The following is a 22,110-nucleotide window of genomic DNA, read 5'->3' as shown; positions in this document are numbered from 1 at the left end:
AGAACGTGGTGTGAGGTAGTGTGCACAAGGTGTTAAAATGGAGTAAAAGAACAACACAGCTGACTTGCCAACTGAGCAGAATGCTCCAGTGCTTTCAGGTAAATTGGAATAAATGATTTGAGACTAAAAGTGTTCTTTCGTGGGACCAGCACACCATGACTAATATCCACTGGTGGCATCTTGACTAGTAAATCTTTCCGGTTTAAATATTTTGAACAGTCCTGCTATTGATAGAACAAAGGGGAATAAACTTGGCCGTAAGATATGAGAGTAGCTCTCAGGTGTACTAATAGAGGTGTGGTCATCTTCATTCAGCCCTTCCCAACAGTGGGATGCTAGTCAATGTTTGACAGCTAACCCTAGAGGGAACTGTGTGTGTGTGTGTGTGTGTGTGTGTGTGTGTGTGTGTGTAAATAACATTAACTGAGAGGAAGGATGTGTAGCATACATATTAAAAATAGTAAATTTAGCCAGGCATGGTGGTGCACGCCTGTAATTCCAGTGGCTTGGGAGGCTAAGGCAGGAGGATTAAGAGTTCAAAGCCAACATCAGCAAAAAGTGAGGTGCTAAGCAATTCACTGAGACCCTGTCTCTAAATAAAATACAAAATAGAGCTGGAGATGTGGTTCAGTGGTTGAGTTCCCCTGTGTTCAATTCCTAGTACTTAAAAAAAAATAGTAAATTTAAATGGTATTTACAAGTTATAATAAAATATACACTGTATTCCATTGAACTCAATGATTCTCATAGTACTCTTATGGACCTTTTTTTGAATGCTTCTACCCTTGACCAAACTAGGGTTACAATCAATTAACTAATGTAGTTCTAACATGAATATTCATGGTATTTTCCTTCAGTTTATCAGAAAAAAAGAACAACATAAAACCACTTTCTGCTTGATTTTGCTAAAACTGAATTTGTGGTACTAGGTAGCATGCACGAGGAGTTGTAAGGGAATTTATATAAAACAAGACAAAATTATAAGTGTAGAAATATTATTGAAATGTTCACTCTCTTGGATGATTAATTGATCTGTGCCAAAGGAAAGAATCAGATGTTTCTGCATTGTAGGCAATAATGTACTGCACACCTTAGCAAAAAGAGAAAACAGAAAACCTTAATTCTAATGGGTGATAATGCCTTTAATAAGGGCATTTCAAGGGAGTACAGGTTACAGCGTGTGTCATGCTCTTGGACTTGAATGTTGTCACCATTGTCTTTATTGTTGAACATTTTAATTTTCCATTAAGGTTTAGAAACACAGGGATCTGCTTTCCTGGAGACTGGACCAATTATACTCAAATTCAGTAATTGTAAGAACTTTGATCATATATGAGAATATGTATCATTTGTCCAGGTAATATTAAAAATTTCATGTCCTTATCCAAATACTAGATTCTTAATAAAACAACACCCAAATTAATGAAGAACGGTTAGTGTAAGGAATCAGTAGGGGTAAACTCTGAGCAGGGATCAGAATACTATGCTCAGATTCTGGAACCATCTTCCAAAATATTCCTATATTTAGAGAAATCATTACATTTCCATGTAGATGTTTCTTTAATGTAACATAAAAACATTAACATCATCTCTTCATTTCATGAATATAATAATAGTAGTTCAGGATCAATGTAAATACTCATAATTAATTTTTACTGATTTTTTTGTTTTTGAGGCCTTGTGCTAAAAACTTTGTAGGTGTTTATATGATTTAATCTTTATAGTGACCTATAATTTAATAGCCACTCTTTATCTTAGTTTTAAAATGAGGACACCATAGCTAAGAGTAGTTACTCAGCAAGTAGGTAGAGGTTCTATAATTTGAAATTCGTATATCTAATTCCAAAATGTGTACATTTAATTTTATCACTCTCTTATTTTCCCTAATAACCCTCCCTTAGAATAGTTTCTCAAAGTAGATAAAGGAAACCATCAATGGCATATCTTCTTGAGCTTTGTATTCTTTTACTGTTTTAAATTTCATTCCTTGTGATAATTTTATAAATATGTTGTATTATTCTCAATTTCACAGGTGAACAGATCAACCCATACAGTTTAAGTACTGACTGCACATGATCTATACAAAAGCATTTTCCATGTGATTTGAACCAGGTTGAGGTGCTAACTTGCAACTTAGTGAGTACTTGATCTCTTTTTGCTACACTAGCAAAAACACTTTTCCTCTCCTATGTATAAAATTTGGGGACAAATGAACAAAGTTAATACTAAGTGTCTCAAGGAGTCAGCACAAAAAAAATTGAGGTCAGCAAAATTTAGCCCTTTTAAAATCTTAACCTGAGACCCTGAGAGATTCTCCACACCTTTGAAACCTTCAAGAGAAGGTGATTTGGAGAGCAACAGCTTCACTTCAATCCTTGCAAGGTCATTTCTTCCCTGTCACCAGACTCCCAAAATAAAGGGCTCGAGGGATGTCATGAAGATTCCCTCCATCTGCTAGCACAAACTTGAACATGGCTGGTGAACCACTATAGCAGTGACATTTTCTTTTTCTCTAATAAAGCTCTCCAGAGGCAGTAATTTGCCTCCCTTCAGGAACATCAAACCCTTGCACTGAGAAAGGAGGGGTTTGAAAAATACAGATCTGAAAGAGGTGGTGAAAATCAGATTCCTGAAATCTCTAATTCCATTTCACGGCGTAGGGTGTGGATGAAAATAGAAGTAAAGTCATTGGAGTAGAAGGTGATTGAGAGGGAGGGAAGACGGATGAGATCATCCCTGAAAGATGAAAGAAACCATTGGCAGAAATAAGCGAAACCCCTAAACACAGCCTCATAATAAAAAGCTCTGGAGCTGAGATTCAGGTGCCCATTCAACACCTGTATGTACGGGGCCTCTCCATGCACTCTTGTGCTTTTTCACTGCAGTGGCAAAGAGAGCCTACTGGTGGGCTCTGCTTTAGAACTTCTGAACATGACTTTTGGCATTTACATGAGATGCCCAGACTGCTGGGTGAAACTGTCTTTTTGTCTACTTCACTTTATTTATTCATTACAAAAATAACCCACAGTCACTATGGAAAGTGTGAGAATATGGGCAAGTTTACCTCTACAGAGGTAAACATCTCCAGTAAGATAAGTCAGAAGGTGGTCCTCTATGCAGGGGAGAAGCATGGTGCAGGGTTGGCAGTGACTGAGAAGAGCCCTGGTACAGCCTTCTGGTTTGTTCCCCGTGCTCCATGCATGCTCTCCAGGCATGGCTCTGGGCAATGGTGACACAGGAATCAAATATTTAACAAATGAATTAGGGATCTTAAGGGATCTGCTTTACACACCTCATTGTATGTATAACACACCTCAATAAAGGAAAACATTCGACATCACTCTTCCTCTGTGTGTTTATACATACATATATATATATATATAAAAAATTGTGTCTTATAGATAATACATCATGCACTAGTTTGAGATTCATCTTCCATCTTTACATAAAAGATGGTCCTTTACTTCGTAACTTTTTTATTAGTTCATTTTAGTCATACATAATATTAGAATTAATTTTGACATAATTATACAAGCATGGGATGTAATTTGCTCCAATTCAGGCCTCGCTGCTTCTCTTTTCTCTTCCCTCTTCCCTCCCCATGTTCCTTTTCCTTTATTCTAGTGATCTTTCTTCTTATAGTTCTGACTTATAGTTGTTTGTAATTACTGCATTATGGTTATACATAAGGGTGAAATTCACTCTTTACTCAGATTCATTCCACTGTACCTCCCTTTTCTCATCCGTCTTCTCTCCCTCTCAATCACCTTCAACTCCACTGACTTTACTTCTATTTTCATGAATTTCCCCACCCACCCACCCTGGTTTTGCACCCTTATTTTAATCTAGCTTCTGCATATTAAAGAAAACATTTAACATGCGACTTTCTCAGTCAAGCTCATTTCATTTAGCAGGATGTTCTCCGGTTCCTTCCAGAAAATGCCATAACTTCATTCTTTTATTTTTTATGGTTGAATTATACTCCATTGTGTTTCCTTATCCATTGATCTATTGATGGATACTTAACATTGGTTCAATAGCTTAGATACTGTGAATTGTGATGCTATAAACATAGATGTGGCTGCATACCTATAATATGTTGATCTTAAATCTTTTGTATATACAGCAAGGAGTAAAATAGATGGGTCATATGGTAGTTCCATTCCTAGTGTTTGAGGAATCTCCATCCTGTTTTCCAGGGAGGTTGAACTACTTTGTAGTCCCACCTACATCCTCACCAGCATTTGTTATTATTTATATTCTTGATAATTGGCAATCTGACGGGAATGAGATGAAATCTTAATGTAATTTTAATTTGCATTTCCCTAATTGCTAGAGATGTTGAATACTTTTGGTCACTTGTATTTCTTCTTTTGAAAAATGTGTGTTTAGTTCTTTTAATTGGGTTAGTATTGTGTTGGTGTTCAGGTTTTGAATTCTTTATATTTGTGACTATTAATTCCCTATATCAGGAGAAGAGGGCAAAGCTTTTTCTCTCATTCTGTAAGTTCTTTCTTCATGCTTTTAAACATTTCCTTTGCTGTGAAAAAGTGTTTTAATTCAATCCCATCCCACTTACTGATTCTTGGTTTTACTTCTTGCACTTCAGGAGTCTTGTTAAGGAAGTCAATGCCTGTGCCAATATGTTGGAGTATTGAGCCAATATTTTCTTCTAGCAGATGCTAAGTTTCCAGCACCTGTGGAGTCCTTGGGAAGAAGAAGAAGAATGAGATTTTGGTTCTTGGACATTTAAAAAGTTTCCATTTCCAAACCCACAAAAAATCTTAGTCAATAATTTCAGTCATCTTCTTTTCCCAATTTAAATTCCTAGGTCTTTGATCCACTTTGATTTGGGAGTAGCATGAGAAATAGGGACATATGGATATCTAGCTTTCCCAGCACCATTTGTTCAAAAGACTTTCTATTCTCCAACGCATGTTTCTTACTGAATAACTTTGAACTTGCAAGTTCTCACAGATACAACAGAGATGTGCTGCTCTGCTCCCCACCAACAGATGTTCTCAATTCTCCTGCACTGTGATTCTAGAATCTATTCTAGGCCATGGACTTTTAATCTTTTTTTTTCAATTTTTCCTTCTGTTTCTTGCTTTTTAAGTCTATAGGATCTTTGTTATGCTCGTGCTTATTTTTGAGGTATTCCACTAAGTTTATTACTTCATTTTCTCTAGTAATTCAAAAACCTCTGAGAGCATAGAAATGGTCAACAGGAAGAGGCACTAGGTAGTGAGGATGAGAGCTGAAGCAGAGAAGCATGTTGAAGTGGAGGTGGATGTGTCCAGAGTCAGAGGAATCTTCACTTTCACAGGACTAGGGACCTGGGGCTCCAGACAACGTGAGCCTGAGTTCCTCGTGCAGTGGGCCTCCAGGTGGCATGTGGATCCCACTGCCATTTACTTTTCTTGGGCTATTGTGCAAATAACTTTATAAGAAACCTCCCAAGAGACATAACTAAGGACAGGGGGAAAACTGAAAAAGGAAGGGGAAGCATTCAGAAGAGCGTGCGTGATTTCAGACAAATTCCCAGCCAGCACCTGGTCTTGGGGGAACTCTGGAGTCTGTTTTCCCAAGTTTCCAGGACTCAGGAAGAGAACAGGGCAATCCCACTTCTGCAGCAGCCCATTGTGGGGTGTGAATCTTCCAGCCCTTTAGATCTTCAAGCTGAAAAATGGCACAGTGTGAGTGACTAGAGAGCTGCTGTCTGAAGGAAGGTGTAGGAGCCGCCCGTGTGAATAAAACAAAGCTCGCAGAATCTGGAGAAAAGACTGAGGGTAAGAACAGTCCTCAGGGATCCAAGCAGAGCTCTGAGTGTCTGCTGGAGCACCGTGCCACGTCCCTGTCTTTACTCTGTGTCCTGGCTATCCCAGATGACCAGGGACCTCCCCTCCCTTCAGTGACCACAGCTGCCTTTTTTTGTGTTCTCATTTCCAAAGAAACACCAGCACTTCCATTACTGAGCTTACCTCTAGAATGAGAGTTTTTTGCTCTCCTTTCAAACCTTAACATTCTTAGTTGTCATCTGGAAGAACCTCGAGAGATAAAAATTACTGTCCTCACTTTTAAGTGGCATGAAACTAAACCTCACTCATCTCTACAAAGCCCAGCCTTTTCCTTTGCTGTGTTCCTAATCTATGTTGAAAAACATCATCTGGGCATGCTACAGCTGGTGCATCATACCATTCCTGGAAGCTCTACTCACTGAGACTGAGACTTGCAGTGTGTCCTTGGAGATGTGGGACCCCATGTATTTATGCTCCACACCCAGACCTCCAGCCCCAGTATGGAGTCTTTGGAAAGAAGAATGAATTCTGGCCCTTGGGCATTTAAAATTTTTCCATTTCTAAAACCACACACACAAAAAAAATGATCAATATTTTCGGCTACTGTATTTCCTCAGTTTAAAACAACTCAGGCTTCTTCCTCCCAACTTTCTTCTGCGACAAATGGGGACAGAATGTCTGTTGCTCAGGGTTCTTAAAAGAGCTAAATGTGATCGTGTCTGTGAACACGCTTTATTGTAATGTAACTCGCTGCCACATTTGGGAAAACCATGGGCACCGTGACTCTATGAACAGCATCACAGATGTGAACACATGGTCTGTGCATGGAAAACACGCGGCCATGCTCTGTGGCCAGCTCTGCTCCTTATAAGTTCCTAAAAGCTCTATTCCTTGCCATGGACATGAATGCACCTTTTCATTTGTCTCAGTTTCCTTATCTGTAAAATTAGTTGGATGTACTTAAGATTCTTTCACGACTTAAAATTTTTCTAACATATCCATCAATGTAACTGTCGATTCTGATTCTCTCCTAGTTCTACCCTTCATATCAAAATAAACACCTAGATGATAAATATGCCTAAATAAACATCTCTGCTCCACATTCTATGGTCAAAGATTAATGGAAAATAGACATATTTCCCCTTAAATGACCAAAAGCCATTTCAGAGGGGATCATTCCAATGTCTTAAAATCTAGGACTTAGTGCTGCTAAGGTAGCAGACACTTGGAAAAATCTTTCAAGCAAGTCAATAGACATGGGTTTGTTTAAGAAGCATCACTGCCTCTGGCAAGACCTCATTATTCAGGGAAGGAGTCTAGACATAAACATATTTACCATTAACTATAATATTAGACTACTATGAATTTTAGTAGGCTAGACAGAGTATACTTATAGGTGTATGTATGCTCAAGGCAAGAAAAACATCCATGGCATTCCAGATAAATATTTGTAGTAAATTTTAATTTACCTTATTGTGTTACCTTCTACTTTGAGCTCCTTGTAGGCCATATGTATCTCTCCCATCTACAAATGAATTCATTTAGTGCTTATTGAGGCTATATACATATATCAATTTATTTAATCTGTGCAGTGAACATTTTGAGTAAATGTAACAGAATAAGTTTCTATTGCATGTAGAAGAAATCCCAAAGTGACCTAAACAAGACAGCTTTCTCTCTCATGGGGAAAAAAACCGATATATATATATGCATAACTATATATATGCATAATAGAACTATATATACATATATATACACATCTATGCATATACTTCACACACACACATATATATACATATACATATAAAAATTCATATATATATACATATATATATATATATATGTATATATATACATGAAGAATGTCCCTGAGTTCAATACCCAACACCCACCAGCAAAAAACAAGAGTGAAATTAAACTTGCATGGAGGCTTCCATGTACCTTGGAATCGGTGAACATTCTATCTTTCTGCTTTGCCCTCCTGGTGTGCAATCTATTCTTAAGATCACCTCATGGTTAAAAATGGCTGCTGGAGTTCTAGCTATCAAATTCATATTCCAAGCTGAAAAATATGAGAAAGGGGATGTAATTCACAACTGGGTCCAAAACTTTAAAGATAGTTTCCAGGAGGGAGAAAGACATGGACTAGTTCTCACTGGTGAGAACTTAGTCACAGGAAGACTGAGGAAAAAAAAAATTGTATTTGTAGAGACAATACTGTCACTTAAACACTGAGAGTCTGTAGCCATGGAAGGGGAGAATGATATTTATAGGCAACTGCAAAGAAGTGATCTCCATGTAATAGATACTAAGGTTCAGTGTGGTAAAGTAATTGTATACAATTTTAAAACAGTATAGCTAGCCATCTGCCTCAGTCCCTGTAATGTATAAAGCTGCTCCCCCGCCCACCAGGTATAGTCATTTTCCCCGCCTCCCAACCATTTGTCAATCTGTGAACATCCTGGCTAGCTATTGGTTCATCAGTCAGCTTGCAAGTATCCTTCTCCCATATTGGTCCCCTGTTAGCCCGGCAGAATTCAACTGTTTTACTGTAGCTGCCCTGCCATCTTTTTCCTTTCTTCTGTCTGTCCTACACAATTTTCTCTATCCTCCTGGCTTTCCACTCTCTCTAGTGTGTGCCTTTTTCTTTTCCTTTCTCTTTTCCTCTCATTTTCTCTCTTATCCTGCAGGGAGACACTGTTTGCTTAATAAATTCCCTTATGATGTGAATTCCTGTGTCTGGCATGGTTCTGTGGAAATTCCTTACAGTCCCTAAGCCAATGCATTTTTCACTGAGTCACCCTGCCATCAATGCTATCTAGCAGATGGTTGTCAGGTGCAGGTGTGGAATGCACGTTTGCAAAACATTTTGACAGTGAAGCAAGATGCTAAAGAGCAGAGAATGCAGTGCAGTCCTTTTCCACTTGAATGTGCACAAGTTCCCTGCTCACCTAGTTAAAATGAAGCTCATGATTCACTAGGAATGGCGGGGGCGGGTCTCAGAGCCAGCATGCCAATCAACTTTCAAGTGACATCCATGCTGCTGGTCCATGGCACACTTAGAGAAAAACCATCCAATATGATAGCCTTTTATCACATGTGGCTATTGAGTACTTGAAGTGCCACTAGTCTGTGAAATATCCTGTAATTGTAAAAATACACACTGGATTTAAAAGGCTTAGTTTGAAACTGATTTCTTGCTGAAATTATAGTGTTTTGGTTGTGTTGCATTAAATAAGATATTCTATTTAGATTAATATCACTTTTTAAATATGTCTACTATAAAAAAAAATTACATATGTGGCTCCTCATATTTTTTGGGTCGGTACTGGTTTATATTTAGTGATGTTACTTAATTCAAATTTTGAATCCTGACCTCCTAGCAGAAAGTCTATAAGTTAGTGACTTAACTTCACAAAGTTTGGTTTTTCCTTGTAAACTGGGAGTAATAGTAGTGTTTCCTTCATATGTTTGTTGTGATAAGTAAGAGAGCAAAATAAATCATTTAACACAAAGTAACCCTTTGAAACTGAATTGTGGTATTAGGCTTTCAACAAGGACCACTAAAAAAACAAACAAACAAACAAACAAACAAAAAAACAAATATCATTTGATGCTTCATATTTTTTTAAAAATGCCAAGCATAGTAATTAGGCACTTTTAGACTCTTTGTCACCAATTACTTTAAAAATTAATTTGGTTATACATATCACATAAATTGTGCCAGATCCATTCTTCTTAAGAGGTTCTCAGTGTACGGACACAAGGATATTTACTAAGTTGTATTAAGTTGTCAGGGCTGGGCACAGCTACAGAACCTACATTTCCAGGCTAATGAGCTGTCAATCATGTCACCTTTGTTTGCATAGGACTACATTCCACTGTAGATTCCCAAAGCAATCTATATACCAAAAAAGCAAATCCTTCCAAGTTCCATGTTTTCACCAGTCTGCCTCTTCCCAGAATGCCTAGACTTTCATTGAAGCCACCAGAAATCAGTTTACTGAGTGGGCAAGTTGCCCAAAACCAATTAGTTCAAAGTCCAATTCAACAACAACAACAAAAATGAATTCACTGAATTTACTTGTATTATTCAACTATTTACTTGCAATTCATGTGTTTTGATTTTTGTCCTCATTACAATATTTCAACAAATGCTAAATTTGTTTCTGTCCTAGTCCCTACTGGAGCTAAAGGACAAAGAGAGGGAGGGAGAGGCTGAGGAAAGAGAGATGAGAGAACAAGGAATTGGAAAGGGGAAACTGCAGAGTAGAAGAGAGAAATGCTGCATAAGATAAGCATGTAATTAAAAGGTGTTATGGAGCACTTTAATATCTATTTTTCAAGGATATAGTGTTAGTCCTGCAAGTGGACAATTGGCACACTTCTTGATATATAAGAAAGTGTTGCAGAATGCATTAAATGTATGTGAGTAATGTTTACCAACAAAATATCCTCATGCAAAATAATATATGCATCGGCATTTTCATGTTCAATATTTATCCACATGAAATATCCTTTTAAAGGGCCAAGTATTCCAAGTCTCCAGCTCTCATCCTCATCCTCCAGGAGATAGCCACAGAAGCAAGGGTGGAAACATACTGCCATATGGATATGACAGCAAAAACAAAAAGTTATCTATGAAAAAGTTTTTGAAAATACAAGTTAGTGAATTTGCATCAAACATATTTGCCTTTGCAAACAGTCATTCCATGAACTTGGCCTGCTTCTAAAGAAGCAAAAAGAGCTAATAACAGATGTGCTAAGTTGGAAGTTCAGACACTAGAGACAATATTAGATATTCTGCCTTCTACTTTCATGAGAGGAAAGCTTGACACAATGATCAGTTACATGCTTTTGTTTCTTTTGGTTGTTTTGAGTTGCTGTGGTATAGAATCTGATACAATGTCAACAACTATTTGACCCTCTTCCATACCCTGTGAGATCTACCCAACTCCTCACCTACATGCCATTTCACCACCTCCCTCTTTCCAGCATAAGAGTGGATGTGACTTGATATTCTTCCTATGTATACCTCAATAATTGCAATTTTTTTGATAATGCAATAGGAAATATAACTGTCATCCTGAGTTTCCCAACCATATTAGCACATAAGTGAGAATAGAGGTGTTCTTCCCCAAAAATGAATCAAAGGAGGAACATGCAACTCTCCTTTTTCCCCGCGTGGTACTGGGGATTGAACCAAGGGTCACTTAGCCACTGAGCTTCATCACCAGTCCCCTCTCCACTCTTTTGGTATTTTATTTAGAGACAGAGTCTACTCACTAGCTTAGGGCCTCACTAAGTTGCTGAGGCTAGCTTTGAACTTGTGATCCTCCTGTCTCAGCCTCCCTAGTGGCTGGGATTATAGGTGTGTGCCATCACTTCTGGGAACACAACTATCTTCATGAGAAAGTATAATTCAAAGACCAGCAAGACATGCCTAGACACAGACTAAAGGTCTTCATATACCTAAAGAATGGATCAGTGAGGAGAATGGAGTGATTGAAAGTGATCTGAAGTATTGATGAAGCTGACCTCAGATCAAGGATGCCCCTCCCACTGCCTCCATCCGGAGGCCAGTATGCTCCGGATGTTCTGAGAAACTGAATATTCTGAGAATATTCACTGAGTTGTCATAATCTGACTCATTTAAAACTCGTATAGTGGACTTGATCTGATGACCTCTGCTCTTCTTTCAGTTTAAGCAACAAAATTTCTAAACACATTTTCATTTCTTTACTTTGGCATATCTAACCTCTTAGCAATATGTCTCTTTCTGCAAACTCTGCTTTATAAACCTTCTGCATCCTTGCTGCCATTAGTGCTCCATCTTACCTGCTATATGTGTTAGTGCATACATTAGACTATTTGGTTTTAAAATTGTTATGAGGTAGGTACCCTCATTTATAAAGGTAATAAGTAATCATATAAGGAATACACTCAGGATAACTCAGCTCAACTAAAACCTTGGACCAATCTGTTTGATTCCTGTGCCTGCAGGGGCCCAACCTTTGCACACTCTTCTGAGTCTCATCACTAATGAGTCACTCTTGGCGACTGACAAGACCAGGAATCTGAGCCAGGTTCTGAACTGTGGAAAATCCACACATCTGAAAGTGCCAGGCAGTCTCTCCTGTCTAACAGATCAATAATGTCATAATTGTATCAATTTCATGCAACTTCCTGATTTTATTCTCATTTTGAATTAATGACTAATAATAAGAACCACACATCTATACTTAAGAGTTTATACATATACACTTTTTTAGAAAAGGAAAAAAAGCTGACATTGCTTTTTTATTCACAGAACACCTACTAGCTTCTCAAAAAAGTAATGGTGCTATTGCCTACATTCATCAGCTATGCAAATGAAATGACCTAGACTCTGGAGAAAAATTCTTTGGGGCAGAATACATTTTTGGCTAGGGCAGGGAATTCTGTTCTAGCTCCCTGCCAAAACATTAAAAAATAAATAAAGCCAACACCAAACTGAGTAACCCAGAAGTCCATCTGATAAAGAAAACCAGAAATTCCAAAATTGACAGTAGTAAACATCAAGATGAAAGTCAAAAGAAAACTAGAGTCAAAGCAGAAATAGACCTTGGATGAACACATGGTAGCAATTTTAAATCTGTTCAATCTTGAAGGCTTCTTGTTTTTCCCCTAATATTGTAAATCTCTTTCTCACACAATTTGTGAATCATTGAGCCAATACTTGGGATGACTTGAGTTGGGCAGTTTAGAAGGCAGGGAGGACAAATTAAGGACTTACCTCTTTCTCAGTGAAGAGAGAATAGAAGGTTTCACAGTGGGAACCTTGATAGGTACCTATGATAATTCTCAGAATATTCAGTTTCTCAGAACATCCTGTTCTTTGGTAAAATAGGTCCTTCCTGACACAAATATTCCTGACCTTGGGAAAGTATTTATGATTGTTATGTACAAAAGGATGTGTTTTTGTGTTTGCATCTGTGAAAAGAGAGCAATGAATGCTGCTGGGAATGGTGAGAACACAATTCACTTGTGGGAGTGCTTCCAATATTTTAAAAAAGCTCAAATTGGCATAAGAGGATAACATGAGAATTTACCTTAACACCACTTAAGTCTTAACAAAAGAAGAATAACAATTAACATAGGGAAAGGAGTTTCTTTCAGAACACAGGAAACTGAGTCAGAGAAAAATCTGGACCTCAACTTCCAGGTTCCAATTTTGGTGTGAATGAGGTCATCAGGAAGTAAGGGCGATTGAATGGCACTTTCATTTGAAAGAAAGATCACAAAGGGATGGGTGAACATAGTACCATACTTAATTCAAACTACAATCTCACCAATTCTTAAGGACTCAAAAAATTAAATGATATCCAACAAACAAACATTTTAAAAAAAAGGGGGCATGATTCTGAATATACAGTAGGATCAAGAGAATCCTTAAGATGTGTTTTGGGAAGAAATGAAGAAACACAGTCATGGAAGCAGATAAGAATTCTGGGACCACAAGATCAGATCTATCATAGCATCATCAAGGCATGAACCTTTCTAGAAACAAATTGACTATAACTCAACTAGATTCCCTTGGATTGGAAATGGGAAGTTAAATTTTAATGTACATTTGTTAGTGTAACTATAAACCCTTGCTAGAGAAAAATTATAGCCCAGTACCACTAGAGATGATTGGGTAAGTGGAAAATGGTACTATCTAATATTATGCTGTTCTACAGTTAAATTTCCCAGTACGTATTGTTTCTGTATTGAGTCAACATGTTTGAGCCAAGTGTCATTTGTAATTAGCATGCCTCTTTGTAACTATTGGTAACTTTCAATTGTTGGCAGTAGGTGAGGGCAATTGGCCTCTTTCCCTACTATCATAATCAAGATGCAAATAAAATAAGTCTAAATCAAATTTTTGTCACACAGGCAAACATTTATTCCCAAGAAGGTGTAATCACAGTTTGTGATCTAATGAACATACTAGGGAAGTTTCAGTTCTATGTTCTTTTAAGTGTTCTGACAACACACTAAAGGAGAGGTCTCCTCTGGACAAATGCTTAATGTCCTATTGGCAAGAGTCAACCAACCCAGTATGTGTCGGGCAACAGAGAATCCCAGGAATCTGTGCCTATACATGGGCCATTTTGGAATCTAAATCCATGAATCAATTCTAAAGTTTATGATCTAGGCTTATTAGATTCTTGTACCCTATTCAGGTAAGAGTGGGAATGCCTATAAAGTGGGAATGCCATATCTACAGTATAGGATAAAGCAAAATAATACAATATTATGTATATCACACTATTTCTATTAAAGTACTTTAAGTGATAAACAAAATAGGCCCCAATCCAATGTCCATCAACAAGAAAGCACAAAAATATATGAAACATTCACATAATGGAATATCCCAAGAAGCGAAAGCAAAACCCAAATGGTATCTGCAATGTGAATGAATCTCCAAAACGTGATGGTAAATTTTAAAACCCAGGAAAAAGAGTACTTACTGTAAGATTCCCTCTTTATGGAAGTTCAAGAATTGGCAAAATGGTTTCTGAGGATAAAAATCAGAATAGTGGTTGACTATGAAGGAGAGGGGCTTTGACTGCAGAAATGCAAAGCACTATATGTATGCTTGTGCATACACATTGAATGTACTTAGACCTCAAAAAAAAATCACAAACAAAATGACATAGATCTATTCCCAAAAGAAAAGCCTCAGGGTAGTTCAGAGGTTGCAGTGTTATTAAAGAAGGAAATGCTCATTTGACTTCTTGATAGCTGTGACAACAAGTCCTGAACTTGTCTAAGTTGCTCCAGTGTGCCAGGCACTGCTGTTTGGCATGATCACAATCAGCAAATTCAATAGTTTAGGAATTATCATAGGAATGATATTTAGGAAATAACACTAGTTTAGAAAATCAGAATTTTCATGATTCCCAAGGTATCCCTGATACAACTGGTGCCAGAAGAGGGTTGGTGTTTCATCCTTGTCATAGCCTAGTAAGTGATAGTGCTGGTCATCAGGCAGGTATCTTTGTTTAGCTCCAAAGCTCCATCGTTTACACTTCAGGCCGAGGCTATTTTCTGCTTCCATCAGCCGACCTCTGTGTGACTTCTGGGTTGCTAGAAACTAGAAGACAAAACTGTGAGGGCAAGGTTATTCAAGAGTCAATCCAGAGTTGAAGTAAAGGCAAAAGGAGAAAAGACCGATTTTGATTTCCTCTGTGGAAACAAATAAAATGAACTCTGTTAACATGGACACTCAACATTAGGGTCAAATGCAAATTGGGAAACAAATTTTCTTTTTTCTTTCCCCTCTGCATTATAATAAAAATCTTTTCCTGCAAATCTGGTATTGATAAAAGTGTTTATTATAATTTAGAAGGACGTCAATTCTGATAGGGAATGGGTTTCCACTACTTAGATAATATATCACTTATGACAAGTTAAGCTAATTGGGTCATTGTTATTTTACCTGTTTGGTTGTAACTCCAGTTTTGCTGCATCCCCAGATGTTTTATTAGAATATTCCCTAAATCTGTAGTTAGTATTGTACCTCAGTTCATAAAACTAAAGTCTTTCTATTTGTTTCAAAGTGGGTCCAATTTTCTTTTTAAGGAGAAGAGCACAGAACAAGTCAGAATAAAGGAATGTTTTTGCCAATTCCTTTATTTTATCTCACCTTATATTTCTTAAAGGAACTTCACTCTGAGTTGGCAAGAAACTAAGCCAAACTAGTACACTACTTAAAACAGTCTGGACTTGCCTAGTACTGTGTGAGCTGATGGTGACCTTCAGATATACAACTTCACTCCACATTGTCTAAGGAACAAATGATAATGAGGACCCTTCAGTAGGAGCATATATTTGTAATAGTTTTAAAGATTTTACTTTTATTGTGAGCCTAGAATAAGGACAATGGCCTTTTTCTGCCTTTTCCTTCTCTGCCACAGTCCTCATCTTGTGCACATGAATCAAGTGCTCTTACATATACCTTCAACATTCTGAGCAGTTCAATATCCACAGGGACAACTGGACAGTATTAGAAGTGCTGGCTGTCCCCCACCATGTGCAGTGTTAAGCTAACAATTTATGCCTGCAGGTGTCTGCTTGCAAATGCAATTAAGCCCTGCACCCATTGGGAGAGCTCAAGTGTACCTAATTAGCTGGTCCAAGACTATATTAATACTAGTAATTTTGTACCTGCAAGAAAAATGGAAAGCTTAAGCCAGAGGAAGTGAAATATATGGGCAAGTGTACATAGGCCATGGTAGCCAGTTAGTAAAGAGAAGTACTGAAACCCAAGTCCATTATATTCAGGAGGAGTTGGATCATCCTGGGCTCATTAAAAAGGATTTTTCTCAGCCAAAAGAGAAAGCTCATTTCCTGCATGGGGTTTTTGAAAATACAGTGCTTAGTCCTTCCAAAGTAAGTTGTGACCATTTAATGCAAGAAATATAGGATTTGGAATAAGACTGAACTATGTTCTAATCATATCTTGAAGATGTTAGCCCACAGGTAAATAGTGGAGTCAGGAGTTGAATGTGGATTGCTGGATACTAGTTTCATGCATTTTCTCATTATACATAAAGTCAGGACACAACATGATAGGAACATTATGTCACAGGAAATTAATAATAGAGACCTTGGCGCATTTTGATCTGAGATAATTAACTTTCTAGAAAACAGCTTTACAAAGGTAGGTCATATGATTTTGTAGTAGTAACTTAGACAGTCTTTCTGGGATTGTGATATACCCAGAGACATGGTGCTCAGGCAAACAAAAAGGGTGCTTATTACATCCAGTGACTTGTTGAAATTGCATTATTTTTGTTAGGAAATAAAGCTTGAAGTAAAAGTCATTGGAATATTAATCTAATGTGGTTTCTGATACAAACTGGCAGAGGAAAAGCAGGAGGCTTTGAGGAGAAGAGCTGAGTCAAGGAGTTAAGTGTTTATGACATAATAGGATGGGGAGAAGGAGACCAGTGATAATGAACACCATGGAGGGGACAAATGAGGACATAGTCACTCACTCTAGTATGCCCTACACCCAGAAATCATGAGTGTCCTAGATGACAAGTGAGCCCTCAAAGCTTGAGCTGGATCAGTTTTCAGATGCACCTACATTAGAAGAGTTGGTCATCAAAGGCCCTGTTAGGTACAGCATATTTTAGAGTCTAGCCTCCAGAGTCAGTGCCAGAATCCTTGTTCCATCACCTACTATGTCTATTGCAAGTTAGCTGCTCCACTGAAGTTTCAAATAACCATGGTTACAGCATTTCCCTTGCAAACCGGTCGTGAAGATCAAGTGGGAAAATCCAGACCGAGTGTTTGGAGGAAAGTAGGTTTTCAATATTTGTCAGCTCTGGGAGTTTGACCTTGGATGTCAGTATTATCCCATATTCTGCTCTATAGCTCAGCAGACAAAAACATCCCTAAGTGATGTTCAAACATGCTCTAAAACAAGAAAAAGATGATGAAGAAATGGTGACAAAAAGGAAACAAGAGCTATGGTGGGGCCAACATTGACATGTACCTTTAAACAAGGGTATTCATCCCTTATCTCCATTCTAATTGTTAGTCAAGGCTTAACTCACTCTCCACTTGGCCTTGATAAAACTTCCTCCAATTACACAAATCGGAGAATTAATTCCCTTTTTCTCTAAGTTCCCCAAATGTATTATGTTTACCTCTGCTTGCCAGGCTTATCTCTTTCGGCTCCACACTTTGGTTAATTGCAGGACTCTCGCCAGCTAATTTGGGTAATTTTTAAGGACTCATCTCTAATTCCAAGTAGAGTCTAATGCTTTTAACATAGTAATTCCATAAGTGCCTATTTAACATTGAAATTAGTAACTATTTTTATGAACAAAAATACACATACACTTGCAAACACATAACTAACTGGTTCACCAACTTTCTCTAAGAAATAAGAATGTACCTATACCTTCATCTCACAATTGGTGGGAAACAATACATTATTCTAATAAGTGAAAGACCTAGAGCCAGTCCTCCTTTCTCCTCAATTGACCTCAGAGGAAAGACCAAGGGAAGAATAGTCGTGTACATAGAATTGTATGATTGAGAGGAAATTCCACTTGCTCTTGGTTGCCCTCTGTTATGAATAAAGCAGAAAATGGGAATCTACCCGACAAAGAGGATTGGAACACAGAGTCGATAACAAAGTTCTTTGCAAATGCATGTTTTTAAGAACTTCTTTTTCACAAAAGGCCTGGTCATAAGCAATGGAGCTGAGTCTAGGACCCACTCACCCAAATAAGTCCTGCATAGATACAATTTTGAATTTTAGTTGCATTGAAGTATATGCTAAAGTTTATCATCAAAACCTCCAACATTCGAGCTACTCCCCACAAATTCTCAGGCCAATACCATATATATATAGTTTTTCTCTTTCTTTTTTAAAAAATTTTTTACAGACTGCATTTTGATTCATTGTACACAAACGGGGTACATAACTTCATTTCTATGGTTGTGCATGATGTAGATTCATACCATTCATGTAGTCATACATGTACATAGGATAATGATGTCTGTCTCATTCCACCATTTTTCATACCCCCCTCATTTCCCTCTATGTAACCTAAAATTCCTCCATTCTTCTGTCACCCCTCAACCCCCCTTATATATCATCATCCACTTAGCTGGGAAAACATTTAGCCTTTGGTTTTACATATAGTTTTTCTTATTGTCCTAAGTCCTTGTCAGGTACCCTTTATGCACTCTCCAGTTCTGTCCTGGGGAGAGCAGGCAAGGTGACCTCTTACTTGGCACTGCAGATCTGGATTCAGAAATATAAATAAATAAATTTATATGTATGTATATATAAAATAAATAATATATACAGTATATATGTAATGTATATATAATACATATGTAATGTATGCATTCATATATATAGTCACACACACACACACACACACATTCTTCTCAGACTGCTGGCACAATAGGGTCAAGGAAGGTATCTAAACAAGACATGAAGACATTTAGGTCAAGAGATGAGGGGAAACATCAAAAGATTTTGCTGTCCTTCTCTTTCTCTGTTCCTTCTCACACTTTCAAAAACCATGATTTAGTGGATACAGTGATTTAAAAATTCATAAACAAACACCACCAAAGTAACCCTTCCACTTGCTGCGTAAGAATAATTTAGATAATTTTTCAATGTCGATGCTTTGAGTCCAGACGGGCTTCTCTTTTTAGTCCTGAGAAGCACAATAATCAATTCCTCTAAAAGAGAAAAATGTGTTTTTCCCAAATATGTTGCACAGAAGATAAGGCAACTTCTCCCTGGGGAGATGGGAAGAACAAACAGTGTTGTCAACACAGGAAGGCTGCCGCAGAGGTGGACACATCCCCCTGCCACCCTGATTAGAGAAAGGCAGGAAGCAAGGACTGTTTACTTGGGAGCCACCATGAGAATCGTGCTGTAGCCCTGAGGGCGGAAGGGGAAAAACAACCAAATCTGGGAAAGGTTATGATTCCAAAGTGGCATTTTTCTCTCATCCTCCACAGCAGGAGGAGCTGTTTCCGAATCTGGGTCGGCAGTGCCCAGAAAGAGACCACCCTGTCTGCTCTCTCCAGGACAGAACTGGAGAGTGTGCTGAGGGAGTCTGACAAGGACTTAGGACAGGAAGAAAAACTATAAAACTATTCACTCACACTCTCTCCATGGGAAAATGAGTTTGTACACTAGATTTGCACGGTGCCAATTTAGCTGACAAAGAACTATGTTTCCTTAGATTCCCATTCCTGCACAGTGCAAATCTAGTGGGCATGGCCCGTAAGAAACATATGTGCTGGGATTTGGAAGGCTAAAATATAATTCAGCATCAAGCACATTCTTTTAAAGCTCTGAAGATGGGCATTTGCAGAAGTGCAGGGCATGTGGCACTATTGCAGATCACACAGGTCATTGCTGCTGTCTGGATCCCCTTATTGACACTGGGCAGAAGCCAGGCCTGCACCTCTTACAGCTCTCACCAGATCTTTCCTTCAGGGTCCCCAGATCTTGCCTGGAGCAAGTGTGTAATCAGCCAGGACTGAAGTACATCAGTTTCTCCTGCAGGTCATTTGCATCTTTGAAGTTGAAAGCTTCAACATAGGCTATGGGAATTCCAGTTTGTCCTTGTGGGTTCCAGATCATCCTTCTGGAGTCCTTTCTGTCTCTTCTCTCCTGTGCTTCATGCCTGTCTTTCCTTCGTGACTGCTTTCCCTGCAGACTTCAGATTCCAGTGTGACATAGCAAGGACCACCATTCAGAAATCGTTTAACTAGCACCATCAGCATGAAAGGTCAAATCTCGTTCTCCATCACTGCTGGTGGTTCTGTTTCTGTAGTCAGACCCCACCTGATACCATTTGAATTCTGCATCAGAATCCACCAAGGTTCTTGAGTCTGGGGTTGACCTGGCTATTAACCAGATGATTTGATTTAGGCAAGATGGAGCCCTAGAGATTTCTGATAAGATTAAGTCAAGAAAATATAATTGCAGAGTTGAAAAATGGGATAGGAGCAGATGGCAATAAACACTCATTATGAAGCAGTGAAAATGATAGTTTGAAATCTTGAGAATTCTCAATTAAATGTTTCTAGGAACGTGTCACTTTCTATGTTTAGACCTACGTGTATTTATATACACACAAATGTGTGTGTGACTAAAGTAGATACTATGACTAGTCTCTTAAATAAATTGTCTAATAAACCTTGCAACTTGATATATACACAATTAAATGATTTCCTATAAAAATAAAATAAAAAATAGTTATACCAACAGCATATTACCTAGCAGACATCTCCATGGGACTCATTTTTGTAAGCCAATATGAATGGTAGGCTGCCAAAGGAATTCTGAAATGTATCTTTAATACAGCCTGGTTTGGAGAAAATAACATTTCTCCTTGTAACTTTGAGAAATAAAAATGATTTGGTTATAGTATTTTGTATATACTTTATACTTCATCTCATTTCCAATAGTATTTGAGGCATATGTTAAGACATGCATATATTGGAAAATATGTATACTAAACCAAAATAAAATAACGACATGGTGAAAGAGGGACCAGGAAAAAGTATGACTAGAAATATAGAACAGAGCAGTTGTGAAGTAAATTCCGAAAACGATAAATTCAACAGGATGTCTACCATTAAACCTTGTGCAGTCATGTATAATAGGTACAACAGTGTGAGGCAATGACCTGAAAAGCTAGGTCAGGTTTAATCAAGATGTAATATCATGTATGCAGAAACTGGTGATTCAATTTACCCCATACTAATCAGGTCTCACCTACAATATTCATTCAATTTATGGTTCCAGGTGGAAACATGTTTAGATAAACAGGAGCATGTTCAGTTAAGGATTAATAAAAGAACTGGAAATCATGTCTTGGGAAGAACAGTTGAAGAAACCAAGAATATTTAGCCTAAAAGAAGGAAAATTTTATGAGGCAGGATAACTATTTTCAATATTAAAGGACTTCTAAGAAGAATAGGAACATTTAAAATGCATTACCTGGAGAAACATAAATTCAAAGAGCAGAAAATAGAGAAAATAAATGTAAGACAAATGTGATATCCATATCCATGCAGTAGTAAATGTGAAATAAAATCTTTTTTTTTTTATTTTTACATACTGCATTTTGATTCCTTGTACACAAATGGGGTACAACTTTTCATTTCTATGGTTGTGCACCATGTAGATTCATACCATACATGTAATCATACATGTACATAGGGTAATGATGTCTGTCTCATTCCACATTTTTCATACGCCCATTTCCCCACTCATTTCCCTCTATGTAATCTAAACTTTTGAGCAAAGTTGTTTTGAATGTTTAGTCAACTTTCCATTACTATGGCAAAATACTTGAGATAATTAACTTTTGAAAGAAAAGGTTTAGTTTGGTTCACATTTTGGAGATTTCAATCCATGATTGATTTTCCTCATTGTGTTAAGCCTGTGACAAGGTAGCACACCATGGCAAGAACTTGTAAGGAAGCAAAATGGCTCACCTCATGGCCAAAAAACAAAAAAGGAAGAGGAGGGTATCAGAGTCCCACAATCCCTTTGGAGGGCATACCCTCAAGGACCTCCTACTAGAGCCCACCTCTGGAAGTTTTCACCACCTACTAATAATGACACCCAGGGACCAAGCCTTTAATGCACAGACCCTTGGGGGACATTCAAAATCCAAACTACAGCATGAGGTTGCTACAGAGAAAAGTCAAATAATGGGGGTGAGAAGAGAAAAAGAGCATGTCAATGGTTATTTCCTATCTTAATCCATATAATAAATACCAA

At 37.9% G+C, this 22,110-nt stretch overlaps 1 long non-coding RNA gene across 1 annotated transcript; it reads right to left on the bottom strand.

Moving 5' to 3' along the window:
• Positions 1-5,551: 5,551 nt before the first annotated feature.
• On the bottom strand, positions 5,552-8,374 carry LOC306645982. Its single transcript, XR_013759783.1, has 3 exons — positions 7,740-8,374; positions 7,268-7,323; positions 5,552-5,679 (listed from the first exon to the last, which is right to left on the bottom strand). It is a non-coding gene; the product is annotated as an uncharacterized lncRNA (long non-coding RNA).
• Between the last annotated feature and the right edge of the window lie 13,736 nt (positions 8,375-22,110).

Source organism: Sciurus vulgaris (genome assembly GCF_902686455.1).
Source record: "Sciurus vulgaris genome assembly, chromosome: 16".
NCBI classification, from domain to species: Eukaryota; Metazoa; Chordata; class Mammalia; order Rodentia; family Sciuridae; genus Sciurus; species Sciurus vulgaris.
Note: the sequence above shows the minus strand (reverse complement) of the source record. Positions and strands in the feature narration are given on the sequence as shown.